Source organism: Carlito syrichta, unplaced genomic scaffold, assembly GCF_000164805.1.
Source record: "Carlito syrichta isolate Samal-C Ts95f unplaced genomic scaffold, Tarsius_syrichta-2.0.1 Scaffold309195, whole genome shotgun sequence".
NCBI classification, from domain to species: Eukaryota; Metazoa; Chordata; class Mammalia; order Primates; family Tarsiidae; genus Carlito; species Carlito syrichta.
In genome coordinates, this window is record NW_007253291.1 from 496536 (window position 1) to 514644 (window position 18109).

The following is an 18109-nucleotide window of genomic DNA, read 5'->3' on the forward strand; positions in this document are numbered from 1 at the left end:
TTGATGACTATTGCCTACCTTGCAGTAGGGCGGACAGTTGAAGCCATAGACATTTGGTTACTTATGAAGATAATTCCCTCAATCTTTGATATTCTTATAAGGGTTTTGTTTTTAAAGCATCTTAGTCTTTTAAGATACTGACACCAAATGTCTTTAATGGCTACAGATGCTCACAACTCAGTATTCTTTTCGTACATGTAGGTGGAGCCCAGTTTCATCCAGTTTTCTGAATGACTTTTCAGTTTCCATCACTATAAGACCATTATGTCTTGTAGCACAAGACTTGCTTTCTTTCTGTGCACTTTCTTTGTGAAAGCCATCAAGTCCAACGTGAGTTTGACACTGCTGTTGATTCCACGCATGGTGAAGCTGGAACTCTGCTAGTTCCTGAGCGGTCAGCTTACTGTGCTTCAGCTCAGTGTCCTTCCATGTAGATTGTGATATTTCAGAATTATCTGGGTGGGGCAAAGTTCACTTTAAGTTATTATCTATGCACTTGTTACTTAACAGTTCAAATATATTCCAGTAGACAAAGTGCCAAGGCGATATGTGTGTAGAGTATCATAGTGTCCTTTGAGTCCAAGATGGTCACATTTTTATTGTGGTTTCAGAACACACACTGTGGACTTAGTCACTTGTCACACCCTGACCTTGTCACAACCACCCATCATGGACTCTTGTCTCTTCTGTAATAGCTAGCAATGCTATTTAGAACTTAGATTGTGAAACTGTATTTAGTAAGTTGAGATCATTTGGCTCATTGCGATGGGGACCAATGAGAAGATACCAGTGACACACTGTTGCCCACCCCCACTTTCTCTGCTTTTTCTTCTACAGAACTCAACCATAACAAAAACTTGACAATGGACAATATTCAGACTTTAGGTTGAAATACATTACTCTGATTCCTAGCCAGCAGGTCTTACCTACACTCCAATGTGAGAGAATGGTGGTATATGGATAGGCCCAAGTCTATATAAATAGTGCTCCTTCTCTTGAGTATATCTGCTTTTGGGGTAGAAAAAGCATTTTTAAAAATGCTGGTTTCCATCAAATGAATGAAGTCTTCCCCATCTGTAGAGACAGAAATTTACTAGAAGGATATGAGCTAGCTTCTTTAGATAAGATATGAAAGGTACTTTGCCTATGCCGACTTAGCACCTGAAGCTGTGTGAATGAAGATTTGGCATTAGATGTGAGGGTACTAAAGATCACATTCATGTGGTAGTTTGTGATGGTGTAGCTGACTATGAAAACTGTTCCTTTGGAGTCACTTCTTATACATTTCGGTGTTGACCTTCCCGCTCACCTGACAGGGTAGTTCAGGCCCCACATGGATGGTCTGCCTTAGAAATCTGACTTCCTCTAGACTTTGTACAAGCCAGACTTTTTCTTATTTAGAAAACAGACTTGTACTTAATGTGTTTACTCAGTAGTAAACACATACTGAGAACTCCAGACAAAGATAAAACCTAGAAGGCAAATACTGGTCAATTTTTTGTCTTTCTTTTTAAGTGTAGGACCAATGAACAAGACTTCTAAAGTACTTTTACTGTGCATGAACAATGAATAAGTCAGTATGAATTAATTGTGAAGCTTACTCCTATGTCCAAGTCCTTAGTTTGTTGGGGTTCTTTTCCTTTTAAGAAAACACCTTTTGAGCCTAGGAAAATTTTCAAGTTGTTATACTTTGGCGGTCCTACTTTTTTTCCCTCTCTTTTTACAAACGAATGTGGTTGTAATCATGTTCCTAACTCTTGGAACAATATGCAAGACAGTGAGATTGTTTAAAAATCACCTTACATGTTTAAAAAATCCGAAACTGAGAATCCAGTGATATTTCAAATAAATGCTACATAAAACTCTTTAGGATTTTGGTTTCAAGTTCTTAATTAAAACAACTTGTCATAAAAAAATATATATAAATATAAAATAGATAAACATGTAGTGGTACATTCAGACAATGAATATCTTCACTGTCACAACAGTGAAAATGAACCATATCTGCTAAGTATGAACATGTTTAGTTCTTGAGAACTTAAATGCTAAGTAGCAAAAGCAAACTATATGATACAATGACATTTATATTAAAAATTTTAAACCCACAAGGCAATTTTATGTATTTATGGATATACATGTGATAATATATTAAAACATGGTAGGAAAAGATACATAAGCAATTCACAATGGTGGTTACCCATGGAGAGAGAGGGAGAAGAATGAACTCAGGAAGGACGCAAAGCGACTTCAACTTGATTTGCAATGCTCTCTCTACTGTTTAAACAGATTAGAAGCAAACCCCCAAGAAGTTTGTTGCCTTACTTCTTTATGTTTTTGTATGCCTAAAAATAAAAGTGAGACAATAGGAAAATAATAATGTCCTTCTTTATGGCCGTGTAATATTCCATTGTGTATATGTACTTTTTTTTAATCCCGTCCAGTTTAGATGGGCAGTACAGTTGGTTCCATGTTTTTGCTGCTGTGAACAGTGCTGCAATAAACATGCATGCACAGGTATCTAGTAGAAAGATTTGAGTTCCTCCAGGTATATTCCCAGAAGAAGGATTGCTGGGTTGTATGGAACGTCAGTTTCTAGTTCTTTTAGAAATTGCCACACTATTTTCCATAGAGGTTGAACTAGTTTTCATTCCCACCAATAGGGTAGAAGTGTTCCCCTTTCTCTGTATCCTCGCCAGCATCTGTTGTTTTTTGTTTTATTAATGATGGCCATGACTGACTACATTCTAATTTACTTTTAGTTCTTTGGTTACTGAAAGAAAACAGCCTAAGCTTAGTGCTGTCTTTAATACCTCTGTACTTCTTAGTCTCTCTTTTAAACAGAGATGGGATTTAGGTTCAAAGTCTTTTGTGGAGGGGAAAAGTATTTTGTAAGCAATAATATTGAACTACAGTTTAATAATGGTATCATGTTCCATTATATTTATTCTCTTTTTTTTTCCTGAGTCAGAGTTTCACTCACCACCCCAGCATCAACCTGCTGGGCTCAGGTGATCCTTCCACCTCAGCCTTTCAAGTAGGAATTACAGGTGTGTGCTACCACACCCAGCTAATTTTTTGATATATTGTAGAGACGAGGTCTCACCAAGTTGCCCAGGCTGGTCTCAAACCCCTGAGCTCAGGCAATCCCCTCACCTCGGCCTCCCAAAGTGCTGGGATTACAGGCTTGAGCCACTGTGCCTGACCCATTATATTTATTCTTATAGTTACCTTCCACTAAGGCATGGGTTACTGATTTTCCACATAATACAGTACATTTTCTATTTCTTTTTTTTTTGAGTTGGAGTCTCATTCTGTTACACAGGCTGGAATTCAGATCTTTAAAAAGGTTTTTAAGCATGGAATGGTGGAAATAGGTTGCCTTTGAGTCAAGAGACTTGAGTTCTACACACAGCTTACCCCGCTATGTGACTTTGGGCAGGCCATTGTGGGCTTTAGTTTCCACATCTGTTAAGTGAGAGCTAAACTACAAATTTTATTCATTCATTCATTTACTTATTCATTCATTCATTCATTCATGTATGTATGAATGAGTTGGGGTCTCACTCTGTCGCGCAGGCTGGAGTGCAGTGGCACACTCATGGCCACCCCAGAGTCAACCTGTTGGGCTCTGGCGATCCTTCTGCCTCAGCCTTCCAAGTAGCCGGAACTACAGTCACATGCTACCACACCCAGCTAATTTTTGATTTATTGTAGAGATGAGGTCTCACCAAATTGCCCAGGCTGGTCTCAAACCCATGGACTCAGGCAATCCACTCGCCTTGGCCTCCCAAAGTGCTGGGATTACAGGTTAAGCCAACAAGTCCAACCACATTTTCTATTTCAAATAAATTTAAATTTTAAAAAAGAAAGTTGATTTAAATATAAAGTGAATCATATTACAGGTTGCATGAAAATATAGCAAGAATTGTGAAGTGGGTAGCTAAGGATAAAGTCTAGAAAAACTGCAGTCTAATGGCTGGGCATGGTGGCTCATGCCTGTAATCCAAGCACTCTGGGAGGCCGAGAGGGCTGTTTAAGCCTAGGAATTCAAGACCAGTCTGGGCAACATAGTGAGACCCTGTCTATACAAAAAATCAAAAAATTAGCCAGGTGTGGTGGCACGTATCTGTAGTCTTAGCTTCTCAGGAGGCTGAGGCAGAAGGATTGCCTGAGTCCAGCAGGTTGAAGCTGTGGTGGTCGTGAGCATGCCACAGTACTCCAGCCTGCGCGACAGAGTGAGACCCCAACTCATTCATACATACATGAATGAATGAATTAATAAGTAAATGAATGAATGAATGAATGAATAAAATCTGAGGTTTAGCTTTCACTTAACAGATGTGGAAACTAAAGCCCACAATGGCCTGCCCAAAGTCACATAGCGGGGTAAGTTGTGTGTAGAACTCAAGTCTCTTGACTCAAAGGCAACCTGTTTCTACCATTCCATACTTAAAAACCCTTTTAAAGATCTGAAATTATAGTACATTTTTGAAAGGGTATTTACTTTACTGCAATTTTAAGAAGAAAACCAAGAATAATAACATTTATTAAACATGATTTATCAGGCAGTGTTCTAAGTCCTTATATGCGTTCTCTTAATCCTTGTATTCTTTTTGTTTTTATTGCTGCTATAACAAATTGCCACAAACTTAGTGGCTTAATCCTGTAATCCCAGCCTGGGCAACTTGGTAAGACCTCATCTGTACAATAAATGAGAAAATTAGCCAGGCATGGTGGCACGTGCCTGTAGTTCTGGCTCCTTGGAAGGTTAAGGCAGAATGATTGCCTGAGCCCAGAAGGTTGAGGTTGCGGTGGCCGTAAGCGTGCCACTGCACTCTAGCTTGGGCAATAGTGAGACTCTGACTCAAACAAAACAAAACAAAACCCCCACATCTTTATTCTCCTATAGTTCCAGACGCTAGAAGTCTGAAATGAGCTTTATGGGGTCAAAGTGTTGGCAAGGCTGATCCTGTCCCGAAGTTCTAGGGGAGAATCTGTTTCCTTGCCTTTTTCAGCTTCTAGAGGCCACCTGTACTCCTTGGTCGTGACGCCTCCAGCCAGCCACCTAGCATCCTCACATCTCTTGCTCTCTCACTCTGATGCTCACCCTCTACCTCTTCTTCCATCTTTTAAGGATTCTTGTGACTACGAGAATTGAGCTGGGGTCTCCTTCTGTCTCCCAGGCTGGAGTGTAGTAGCATAATCATAGCTCACCATAACCTCAACCTCCTGGGCTCAAGTGATCCTCCCTCCTCAGCCTCCCTAGTAGCTGGGACTACAGGTGCATGCCACCATGCTTGGCTAATTTTTAAATTTTTGGTAGAGATGAGGTCTCACTGTGTTTCCCAGGCTGGAATCAAACTCCTGGCCTCCCAAAGTGCTGTTAGAGATGTGAGCCACTCTGTACCCAGCCTAATTCCCTATTTTAAGGGCAGCTGACTAGTCACTTTAATTCCATCTGCAATTTTAATTCCCCTTTTCCATGTAACCTCACATATTCACACGTTCTGGGGATTAGGATGTGGACATTTTGTGGGAGTTTAACATTAACAAATGAAGAAACTGAGTACAGAAAGATGAAGAATTGAGTCCAAAGTCAAAGTCTCCAATCTGTTGGCCTCAGAGCAAGACATGAACCTAGGCAGTCTGACTATTAACCACTACCCTGGACAACAGAGTGAGACCTTGACTCAAAAAACAAGACAAAACAAAAAAACCAAAACAAATAAACAAACAAAACTGTCTTGGGAAGGCAAGACATACAAAATTCAGAAAGAAAGGGTAAACAACAGTATTATGTTCTGTATCACTAAAAGATAAAAATTCTTAAAACTCATTTAAATCAACTAACAACTATTTAATTAATAAGAGAGTTTAGCAATTTGGACAAACATACAATGACCAAAATCACAGAACAAAATATGCCATTTAAAAATAACAACAGGGCTGGGTGTGGTGGCTCACGCCTGTAATGCCAGCCAGCACTTTGGGAGGCGGAGATGAGAAGACTGCCTGAGCCCACGGGTTTGAGACCATCCTGGTCAACTTGTTGAGACCTCATCTCTACAATAAATCAAAAAATTAGCTGGCCGTGGTGGCGCATGCCTGTAGTTCCAGCTACTTGGAAGGCTGAGGTAGAAGGATCACCTGAGCCCAGCAGGTTGAGGCTGCAGTGGCTGTGAGCGTGCCACTGCACTCTGGCCTGGGTGACAGAGTGAGATTACAACTCAAAAAAGTAAAATACAATAAAATAAACTCACAACAAAAATACTAAAATACCTAGGGACCAATCTATTAAAAATGTGCTAGGCTTTTATAAAGAAAATGCTAAACTGTACTGAGAGATACAAATGGAAGAATATATTATCTTCCTGGATGGAAAAAAATACAATTATCAAAAAGAAATAAATTCTCTCTACATGAATACATAAGTTCAACACAATCCTGACAAGATACTGCATATTTCTTTTTAGTGAGAATCAGCAAACTGATTCTAAACTTCATGTAAAACAATAATTATGCAGGTGTAGCAAAGGCAACTTAGAAAAAAAAAAAGAGAAACAACTTGCCTTACCAGTCATCAAAGCATATATGTTTAGTAACTAAAACAGAATGGTACTGAGATTTACAAATATATCAGTGAGATTTCAGAAATGTACTTATGGGAATTTGTTAAATATTTGTATTGCCCAGGGTTCTCCAGAGAAACAAAACCCAAAAGACTTAAATAGATATAGAAGAGGAGATTTATTCTAGGAACTGGCTCATTCAAGTTATGGAGGCTGACAAGTCTCATGATTTTATGTCTGGTAGGAAAGTCAGGGGTGCCACTCAGTCTGTGTCTGAAAGTCTGAGAACCAGAGCAGGTTCTCAGTGTAACTCCTAGTCTGAAGGTGAGGGCCTGAAAACAGTGGGGAATGGGGCTGCTAGTGTAAGGCCCAAGACTCCGGAGCTCCAGTGTCCACAAGCAGGACGTCCCAGCTCAAGAAGAGAGTGAACTCACCCATCCTCTGCCTTCCTGTTCTATTCAGGTTTCACATTGGTGAGACTGGATCTTCCTTATTCAGTCTACTTATTCAAATGTCATCCCCCACATGTTTGTGAGAGAATTCCCTTCTGGAAATACCCTCATAGACACCCAGAAACTATGCTTTACCAGAGACCTGAGCACTCCTTAGCCCAGTCAAGTTGACACTTAAAGTTAACCATTACAATTATGTATTAAAATACTATTTCAATTAACAGGGAAATAGTGAACTATTCAATAAAAGCTATTGTGACAACTGGATGTTGAATTTAGGAAAATAAATTAATTTGATTGTACCTCATATCATTTCCAAAACTAAATCCCCAGTGAGTTAAAGAACTAAATATAAGATAAAATATAACTAAGTATAAGATCAAATATAAGATTAAACTAAATATTAGATTAAAAGTATTAGAAAAAATATAGAAGAATACATTGGTCACTTGAGAGTAGGGTAGGCTGTCCTTAAACAAGACACAATACAAAAACCATAAAGGAAAGACATAATTAAATTATTATGCCAATATGTTTAAATCTTTTTTTTTTTTTTTTTTTTTTTGAGTAGGAGTTTCACTCTCACCCAGGCTGGAGAGCAGTGGCGCACGCTCCTGGCCACCGTAGTCTCGACCTGCTGGGCTCAAGTGATCCTTCTGCCTCAGCCTTCCAAGTAGCAAGAACTACAGGTATGTGCCACCATGCCTGGCTAATTTTTTAATTTATTGTAGAGATGAGGTCTCCCCAAGTTGTCCAGGTTGGCCACCACACCTGGCTTAAACCTTCTTATGACAAGGCAAAGATAAAAGACAAGTGACACACTGTGAGATGAGACAAATGATTTTTATCTAGACCATTAAGAAAAAGATAGGCCAGGCACGGTAGCTCAAGCCTGTAATCCCAGTTTTAGGAGGCTGAGGTGAGAGGATTGCCTGAACCCATGAGTTTGTGACCAGCCTGGGCAACTTGACGAGACCTCACCTCTACAAGAAATCAGAAAATAAGCCAGGTGTGGTAGCGCACGCCTGTAGTTCTGGCTACTTGGAAGGCTGAGGCAGAAGGATCACCTGAGCCCAGTGGGTCGATGCTGGGGTGGCCATGAGCATGCCACTGCATGCCAGCCTGGGTGACAGAGTGAGACTCCAACTCAAAAAAAAAAAAAAAAAGGAAGGGAGCAAAGTATATGGATAGAAGAGGAAACACAAATTGCCAATAAACTCATGTAAAAATGCTTAGCTTCACTAATAATTAGGGCAATGCAAATTTAAAATGCAATTAAGTACCACTTTTTTCCTATGATATTGGCAAACAATTAAGGTGCTTTCTGTAGTGTGGGTGGGAGAGTGGGGGTGGATATCTTCTCTCTGCCCCTCCAGATGTTCTCTCCATCGTTCTTCACTTCCTCTGTGCCTGAGGGGGTAGGCCTGCAAGGGTGACGTCAGCAGATTCCCTCTGTCATCTGGTTGAGATCAGTCTAGTAGGAAAACAGGGGAAACAATAATTCCAAGGTATTTATTCACCTCAGCTTTTTGCCTGCAGGGCCATATTGGGCTGGCTTCCTCTATTCCTCCCCACATGACTCTTTTCCTCTGAGTTCCACTAACAGTACTCTTTCCTAGCACCTTCAGGCCTGGAGGTAGCAAAAGTCCCACTCTTACCTGTTCTGGGGTACTGCATTAGTCTTTGTAAATAGTTCCTTTATGAAACTCTCCTTGAAATTCTCTTTAGGATACAGAGAGAAAATTGGCACAGTTCTTTTAGAGTTGTTCATCAGAAATTCTACTTCTTGGTAGAGAATGGTGGCTCACACTTGTAACCCCAGCACTTTGGGAGGCCAAGGTGTGAAGACTGCTTGAGCCCAGGAGTTTGAGTCTGGGCAATACAGTGAGACCATGCCTCTACAAAAAAAAATTTTTTTTTAAATGGCCAGGCGTGGTGGTTCATTCCTGTAATCCCAACACTTTGGGAGGCAGAGATGGGAGGACTGTCTGAGCCCAGGAGTTCCACACCAGCCTGAACAACATAGTGAGACCTTATCTATACAATAAATTTTTAGTCAGCTGTGGTGGTATGCACCTGTAGTTACTGCTACTTGTAAGGCTGGGGCAGAAGAATTGCCTGAGCTCAGCAGGTCAAGGCTGTGGTAGCCATGATCATGCCACTGCCCTGCAGCCTGGGCGATAGAGTAAGCCTCCAACTCATAAATGAATGAATGAATGAATGAATGAATGAATAAGCAAGCCAGGCATGATGGCATGTGCCTGTAGTCCCGGCTACTCAGAAGTCTAATGTGCGAGGATTGCCTGAGCCTAGCAGGTCAAGGCTGCAGTGAGTTGTGATTGTGCCACTGCACTCCAGCCTGAACAACAGAGTGAGACCTTGCTCAGAGAAAGAAAAAAGAAAGAAAGAAAAGAAATTCTATTTTCCATACCCACCCCAGAGAAATACTTGCACACATATGCACAAGGAGCAAGGGAAAGGATATTCATTCTACTCTTGTTTGCAGCCATAAAAAATTAGAAATAATTCAAATGTCTTCAAATGGGAAAATAGTGAAATGAACCATAGTGCATTCATATCATGGCATACTATATAGCTGCTTAAAAAGGAAGTGGATCTATTTGCATAACATAAAAAGGCATCTAAGACATATTTTTACATGAAGATTCAGAACCATAATAAATTACATAAAAAATGATATCTCAGCTAGGCATGATGGCTCATGCCTATAATCCCAGAACTTTGGGAGGCCAAGGTGAGAGGATTGCCTGAGCCCACGGATTCAAAGCCAGCCTGGGCAACTTGGTAAGATCTCATTTCTAAAATAAATCAAAAAATTAGCTGGGCGTGGTGGCGTGTGCTTGTAATTCCAGCTACTTGGAAGGCTGAGGAAGAAGGATCACCTGAGCCCAGCAGGTCAAGGCTGCAGTGGCCATGAGTGTGCCACTGCACTCCAACCTGGGCAACAGTGAGACTCCAACTCAAAAAAATAATGATATCTATTTCTATAGTTTTATGTGCTCCAGAAAAGCATAGGGAATGTTTTACTGCCTCTCCCTATGGAAGGATTACACATCCCCACCCCACTGAAGTCAGGTATTGCCATGATTTTGCTTTGGCCGAGGGAATATGAATGAAAGTGACATGTAAGACTTCCAAGCAAAAGTTTTCAGAGATTCCACTATTGTTTTTCCTCTGTGAGATCAGCATGTCCAGCTGCTTCTTTGACCTGTGTTCAAACAGCTGAAGTCAACCCATGACAAATCTGTGAGGTAGGTGATCAAGATGTCAATCTTTGTTATTATAAATCATGGAGACTATGAGGATGTTTGTTATTGCAGCATAACCTCACCTACCATGACTGATACATGCTGCTATATAATTGACAGTGTGGTTATTTCTGGGAAGGAAAAATGGCTTTGGGGGGTGGAGGTCACAGGGGCTTTGTTTTTATCTTTAATATTTTCATTTCCTTACAATGAAAATACATTATTTAAAGTGAATACAGACTGGGCTCAGTGGCTCAGCCTACAATCCCAGGACTTTGGGAGGCTGAGGTGAGTGGATTGCCTGAGCCTGTGGGTTCATTGGCGAGACCTCGTTTCTACAATAAATCAAAAATTAGCTGGGCATGGTAGCATGCGCCTCTGTAGTTCCAGTTACTCGGAAGGCTGAGGCAGAAGGATCGCTGGAGCCCAGAAGTTCGATGCTGGGATGGCCATGAGTGTGCGTGCCACTGCACTCCAGCCGGGGCGACGGAGTGAGACTTCAACTCAGAATAAACAAATTAATAAAATAAAGTGAATACAGCAGGTGTTTTCTTACTTAAAATTAAGTGCTAAAAAATACAATTCTTAAAATATTCACACAAACATTCAGTCAATTAATGATTCTTTTAGCCCAGCTGGCACTCTGAAGAGGGAGACTGGAGGCGAATAGCTCTGTGAACTTTCCTAGACAAGAGGAAGTACTGGAGCGTGACAAGTTCTTGCCACTTTCTCTACAGGTAGAAATCTACAGAGCCTATACACACTGTGAAACTTATTTCTGGGTCAGCTATCATGAAATTGAAATACAGACTCAGAATTCTTTTTTTTTTTTAACATTAACAATGCTTACCTTTCCTAGTGACCTCATTTATATGACAACAAAGCTGATTACATTACCAAAATTTAATTCAGTGAGTCCAGAATTCTGGTCTCCCTGATACAGCCTACACTTTTTTTTTTTAGCAAAGTTGGTGAGAGCTATATAGCTATAGGAACTGTACTACTGATTACACCTATAGACCTCTTTGAGTCAGGATCCCAGCTCTTGTTCCAGTAAAATGGAAAGCCAAAATTAGAGGATGTATATAAAAGACTTCATGAAAGTTGATATGTCATAGACTACTTTGTCATTTTAACTTCTCATTCAAGCCAGAAAACAGCCTTTTTGTCTTTGAATTTTACTTTTGAGCACATCAAAGTGCCTAGACTCCCTGATCCATTGCATAGACCCCAGCTTCATGGGTGTCAAAACATTTATGATTATGGCAGCAGGAGTAGCAGTAGCACCTCTGACCTTACAATCACAGATATGTTATCTTTGAAACAAAAGTTCCCCTGACTTCTGCAACTCCAGCTCTTCTCATGAGTCTGCAAGTACCTAACTCCCTGTATTCAATTCCTTCCTGCCTATAGTACTTAGAGTGGTTTATGTTCCTGAATCTTGCACAAAAGCCTGACTTAGTGCAAGCTGGAAGATAATATCCAAAAAATAGACCCAAAGACAAAAAGATGAAAAATAGTAAAATTAGACAGCCATTCCAAGAAGTCAAATATGTAAATAACTGAAGTTCTGGAAAGTGAAGATACAGAAAATAAGGAGAGGAAGGAAGAAAATATTCAAACAAATAACTTACAAAAGTATCCCAGAACTGAAGGAAATGGATTTTCATACTGGAAGAGATACCCGAGGAATAGTTAAGACTTTATGTGTCTCCTGAGATGATACGATAGGAAATATACAGTCCCATCTATAAAATATTATTACTGAAAAAACTGAACTGAAATATAAGCAAGCCTCTAGATTAACTACTTTACGGGACATTCAAGGATCCAATCAGTCAAATCCAGACTATGAGAAACTTTATAGAATAATTTACCCATTGTCTTTAACTAATAAGTTGTGTGAGGAAAAAAAAGACTGAGGACTGAGGAGATTAAGAGGCTTAAGAGAATACTAGCAACTAGACACAACGTGTAGACATTGTTTGGATACTGATTTAAATAAGCCAATATAAAAAGTCATTTTTGAAACAATCAGGGAAAATTGAACCTAGACTGTATATTATACGATAGCAAGAAATTACTGTTTTTTTTGTTGTTTTTTTTTTAGTTGGAGTCTCACTCTGTCGCCCAGACTGGAGTGCAGTGGCCGCTCCCAGCCACCACAGCCTCCACCTGCGGGGCTCCGGCCTCAGCCTTCCGAGTAGCCGGAATTACAGGCATGTGCTACCACGCCCGGCTGATTTTTTGATTTATTGTAGAGATGAGGTCTCGCTGCCCAGGCAGGTCTCGAACCCGCGGGCTCAGGCAATCCACTCATCTCAGCCTCCCAAAGGCGCGGGATTACAGGCTGAGCCACTGAGCCCGGCTAAGAAATTATTGTTAATTTCCTTCACATGACAATGAAACTGTGGTTGGGTTAAAAAAAATTCTCATCTGTTAGAGCTACATATTAAGGTATTTATGGATGCAATGATATCATTTCTGGGATTTGCTTTAACATACCACTGCCAAAAAGAAAGAAAGAAAGAAAGAAAAAGCATAAAGGATAAATAGAATAGTAAAATAAAACTAGGTAATGGGCACATGAGAGTTAATGTACTATTCTCTACTTTGTATTTGAAAATTATTATAATAAAAAGTGAACAAAATAAAGGAATAGAGGAAGGAGGATAAAAGGGAAAAGGGAAGAAATTAAGGAAGGAAGGAAGCCCAATGATTCTCCTATTGTCATTAATCATAACATTTCAGAATATTAGAATCAAAAAGAAGCTTTGGGAAAGACAACCCCGGTTTTTACAAAGGTTCAAGAATCAAAAAGGCATCAGATTCTGGGATAGTATAGATACTAGAGGAACATGAGAAAATGCCTTCACAATTTTGAAAAAGTGATTTTCAACCTAGGATCATATATCTAGGCAAATTATCAACCAGGCATGAGGGCAGAATAAAAATCTTTTGAGATTGGTAAGGTTTCAAAAACTTTATCTCACAGACATTTTTTTTTCCCTCTCTCAGGAAGCTACTTAAGGATGTTCCCCACAAAAATAATGAAATAAATTTTAAAAGAGAAACTAGAGGGTCCAGGAAAGAAGCCAAGCTAAGGAAGAGGGCATCCCCAGGTTAGTAAAGAAGCCTCCAAGCCAACAGCCTAGGCTTAGAAGGTACCAGGCAGACTGGAGCAGGGCTGACAACTCTGGGAAGATTTCTTCATAAATCAAAACTGATTTAAAACATCTAATGAATTTGAACATACTGAGAAGAAATTTAAAGAACATTCCACTATAGTGTAAGTTCTTGGGGATAAGGAATTTTGTCTTGTCAAATGCTATAACCTGAGGACCCAGCACAGCACTGTGAACATAAAAGATGCTTAGTAAACATTTGTTGCATAAAGGAATGTGCCAAGGAGAGAATGTGTAGTATGCTATCCTTGCCTAATCATTGGAACCTATGAATATGTTATATTACATGGCAAAATGGACTTTCTTTGCAGATATAAACCTTAAAATAGGGAGATTATCCTGGATTAACTGGGTGGGCTCAAAATAATTACATGAACACTTAAAAGCAGAAAACTTTCTCCAGCTGAGTGAGAGAGATGTGGCCGAAGAAGAAGCAGAAGAGAGGATGCAGAAGGGAAAGTTTACAGAGATTCTGAATGTCAGTGGGACTTGAGTCAACATGGCTGGAGGCAAGGTGATCATAAAAAGCATGAAAAGAAATGCGGGCAGCCTCCAGGACAAAAGACCAGTCCCTGGATGAGACTCTAAGTGGAGAATCCCAGCTGACTTATACTATACTCAGTCTTCTTACCTATAGAACTGTGAGATAATAAATGAGTTCTGTTTTAAGCTACTAAATTTGTAGTAAGTCTTTTTATGGCAGCAACAGGAAACTACTACAATATGAGGGCATTAGCAACGAGAATATAGAAAACTGAGCAATCAAATAAGAAACGAAAACTTGATTAATCTTAGGGAAAACAAAAAGTTGTATAATAAAGGGAAGGTGACCATGGAATATGGCAAGACAAGGCTGTCAATAGCGTTCTCATGGTCACAACAATGTGTAAACAGTACATACTGACATAACTAAAATTATGATATAATTATTTTGAAAGGTTGCATTTGGAGGAGAGCAGAAAGTAGGTGAATACCTGGGAGATTTGGAGGAGATGCTGGGTGAGGTATATGTGAAAGAGATCTAGTTTTTATATTCTATAAAAACTACTCAACAGATATTACTAGAATTGAGAAAATCAGGGAATTGCAAATTAAGCTCATAATTCTGGGATAAACAGCAGAAGGTGGTTGCTCAAAGAAGCAGGATATGGGAAACAGCATTAAGGACTTTTAAAATATATATATAACAAACTTGTAGAACTACTTTCCTCTATTAACTATATATAGACTTAGCCTTAATAAGAATAAAATACAGCCGGGCTTGGTGGCTCAGCTTGTAATCCCGCGCCTTTGGGAGGCTGAGATGAGTGGATTGCCTGAGCCCGTGGGTTCAAGACCTGCCTGGGCAACTTGGTGAGACCTCATCTCTACAATAAATCAGAAAATGAGCCGGGCATGGTAGCACACGCCTGTAGTTCCAGTTGCTTGGAAGGCTGAGGCGGAAGGATCCCCGGAGCCCAGCAGGTCAAGGCTACGGTGGCCGAGAGCGGCCACTGCACTCCAGTCTGGGCGACAGAGTGAGACTCCAACTCAAAAAAAAAAAAAAAAAGAATAAAATATAATTTTAAAGCCACTTCTAACTCCAGGGGTAGGTAAAAAAAGTTCCGCAAACATAAAATATAAACAAATTAGAAGAATGCTGTAATGTATATATGTAAAGTGGAGATTTCTGAGAGCAAAATCTACAACTCCATAGTAGGAAGTCAATAAAAAATTATCCAAAATTGAGAACTTAAGAAAGAACTGTTTGTTTGTTTTTTTTAAAAAAACTGTTTATAATGTTATTTAGAAATAGAGGCAAACAGCAGAAGTAACAGCTGATGAGTTGAAAATCATTGCCCCTGAGGAGAAGTTATCAGAAGGATGACAGGGTTTCTTTTTTTTTTTTTTTTTTGAGTTGGAGTCTCACTCTGTCGTCCAGACTGGAGTGCAGTGGCCGCTCCCAGCCACCGCAGCCTCGGCCTGCTGGGCTCCAGCGATCCTTCCGCCTCAGCCTTCCGAGTAGCCGGAATTACAGGCATGCGCCACCACACCCAGCTGATTTTTTGATTTATTGTAGAGATAAGGTCTCACTGCCCAGGCGGGTCTCGAACCCGCGGGCTCAGGCAATTCACTCACCTCAGCCTCCCAAAGGCACGGGATTACAGGCTGAGCCACCGAGCCCGGCTCAGGGTTTCTATAATAAAAACAGAACTACTTGGCTTTTGAAACTACATATGTGTTACTTTGATAAAATATAAGAATGTACTGTATTTCATTGCTCTAAGATGTTATTGATTTTAAAAGATGTTCTTTTTTCAGTATTTCTAAGGATATGGGTGGGAGGAGGGATGCTGCCAATTAAACCATGACATCCATTGATGGTAAAATGGTAAAATACTTCATGATTTCAGTGGCTAAAATATAAGAATATGCACATCTTAGAATCTATGGAGTGATCTAATTTTTAAAAATAAATTATTGTTATTGATACCAAGTTGTTCCCTGGCTTACAGTACATAGAAAAAGACATTATAACTTCTGAACCACTAGCCAGCCTGGCATCACAGAGCTTGCTATCAAATACCATCTGCAGAGTTGAATGAAGACAGCAGAACTGCTTTGGCCCTTTGGCTGAAACCTTCCTTGGGTTGGGCGCAATTCCTACCATCCCCCAATTCCCATAATTGTACCAGATCATCTTATAAGACGGGGGAACAGTGTTACAATCTCAGGGGTTGATCATTACAGCCAGGAATTTTTCAAGGGGGCAGAATTTTTCCTTGACTTCATTTGGCAGGCATTTATAGCATCCTCTGTACCAATCACAGTGAAGTCATTCCTGCTCTCAAGGAACTTCCAGTCTTACAATGAGTTGGGCATCTACTAACAGTTATAAACCCTAATATTTAGCCTTATACCAAATGTTGCCCTTATTTTTTTTATTCTGCTTTAGACTAGTGAAAAATTCATGGTGAAGTGACTTCTGGTTTCCTGTCCAATGTGTAAAGAGCTTAAAAGTCATAACTACATCCTCACAACAAGAAAAAAGCTGAAAAAAAACCTGAAAATCAACAACTCTTTTTAGATTCCTTAGAGAATTGAGGACACATGGCAAACTGTTGCCTTCAAAATCAGAGAGACAGGAGAATACACAGAATCACAGTTTACCAGGGGCAGAAGCCACTGGAGATAGTAACTGGTAGGAACATTTAAATAGTAATTAACAAATTGCTGGAGGATGAATATAAACTAGCTTGAGGGTTTTTAAATGGCTAAGAAATTATTTTGAAGGGTACAGCCCAGGAACTCTGGACCATTAAAAGACAAAAAAGAGCCGGGCTCGGTGGCTCAGCCTGTAATCCCGCACCTTTGGGAGGCTGAGGTGAGTGGATTGTCTGAGCCCATGGGTTCGAGACCCACCTCGGCAGCAAGACCTCTTCTCTACAATAAATAAAAAAATCAGCCGGGCGTGGTGGCGCATGCCTGTAATTCTGGCTACTCGGAAGACTGAGGCAGAAGGATTGCCAGAGCCCAGCAGGTCGAGGCTGCGGTGGCTGGGAGCGACCACTGCACTCCAGTCTGGGCAACCGAGTGAGACTCCAACTCAAAAAAAAAAAGACAAAAAAGGGAGGGGTAATCTTAAGATTAAGATTTCCCCTCACCAATATCTCACCTTCATATCAACATTGTTCCAAGTATGAAAACAGTGAATTAAAACTGAGAGAGTAGCAAGAAATAGACTTTAATTCAGAAGGAGTTCCACAGAAACCCAAAGACAACAGGGGAGACAAAAACAAGAACATAAGAGGAATTTGAAGCTTCTGACACTTATAGCTACAGCAAACTTAGTAAACACAGCCTAACATCTAGTCGGATAAGCATAAAAACCACTAAAGGCTTATTTACCTCAGTTATTATTAACTGATACATCATGTCTGACAATCATCAAAAATTATAAGACATGCTAACAGCAAGAAAAACCACAGTCTAAAGAGACAAAGCAAGTAGCAGAACCAGACACAGATACGGCAAAGATGTTGGAATTACCGAACCAGGGATTTGAAATTACTGAGATTACTGTGCTAAGGGCTCTAATGGAAAAACTGGACAGCATGCAAGAATGCAGACACCAACTACAGATTCAGGAAGCTCAGAGATCCCCCCCCATGCAAGATAAATACAAAAAAACTACATCTAGGAATATCATGGTCAAACCGTAGAAAGACAAAGACAAAGAGAAAATCTTGAAAGAAGTCAGAGGGTTCGAGACCAGCCTGGACAATTTGGTAAGACTTCATCTCTACAATAAATAAAAAACTAAGCTAAGCATGGTAGCGTGTGCCTGTAGTTTCAGCTACTTGGAAGGCTGAAGCAGAAGGATCACCTAAGCCCATCAGGTCGAGGCTGTTGGTGGCTGTAAGTGAGCCACTGCACTCCAGCCTGGGTGACAGTGTGAGACTCCAACTCAAAAAAAAAAAAAGAAAGAAATGAGGATAAAAATTATACTGAACTTCTTTTAAAAAAACATGTAAGCAAGAAGAGATTGAAGTAAAATATTTAAAGTGTTGAAAGACAAAAAGCCCAAAACCAACCTAGAATTTTATATCCAATGAAATTATCCTTCAAAAGTAAAAAAGAAATAAAGACTTTCT

General features: G+C 40.0%; 1 protein-coding gene across 1 annotated transcript in view; it reads right to left on the reverse strand.

Annotated features, from left to right (window-relative positions):
* Positions 1-18109, reverse strand: part of RIMS4 (regulating synaptic membrane exocytosis 4) — a 145516-nt gene that overhangs the window by 118400 nt on the left and 9007 nt on the right. The gene's annotated exons all lie outside the window — the stretch shown is intronic.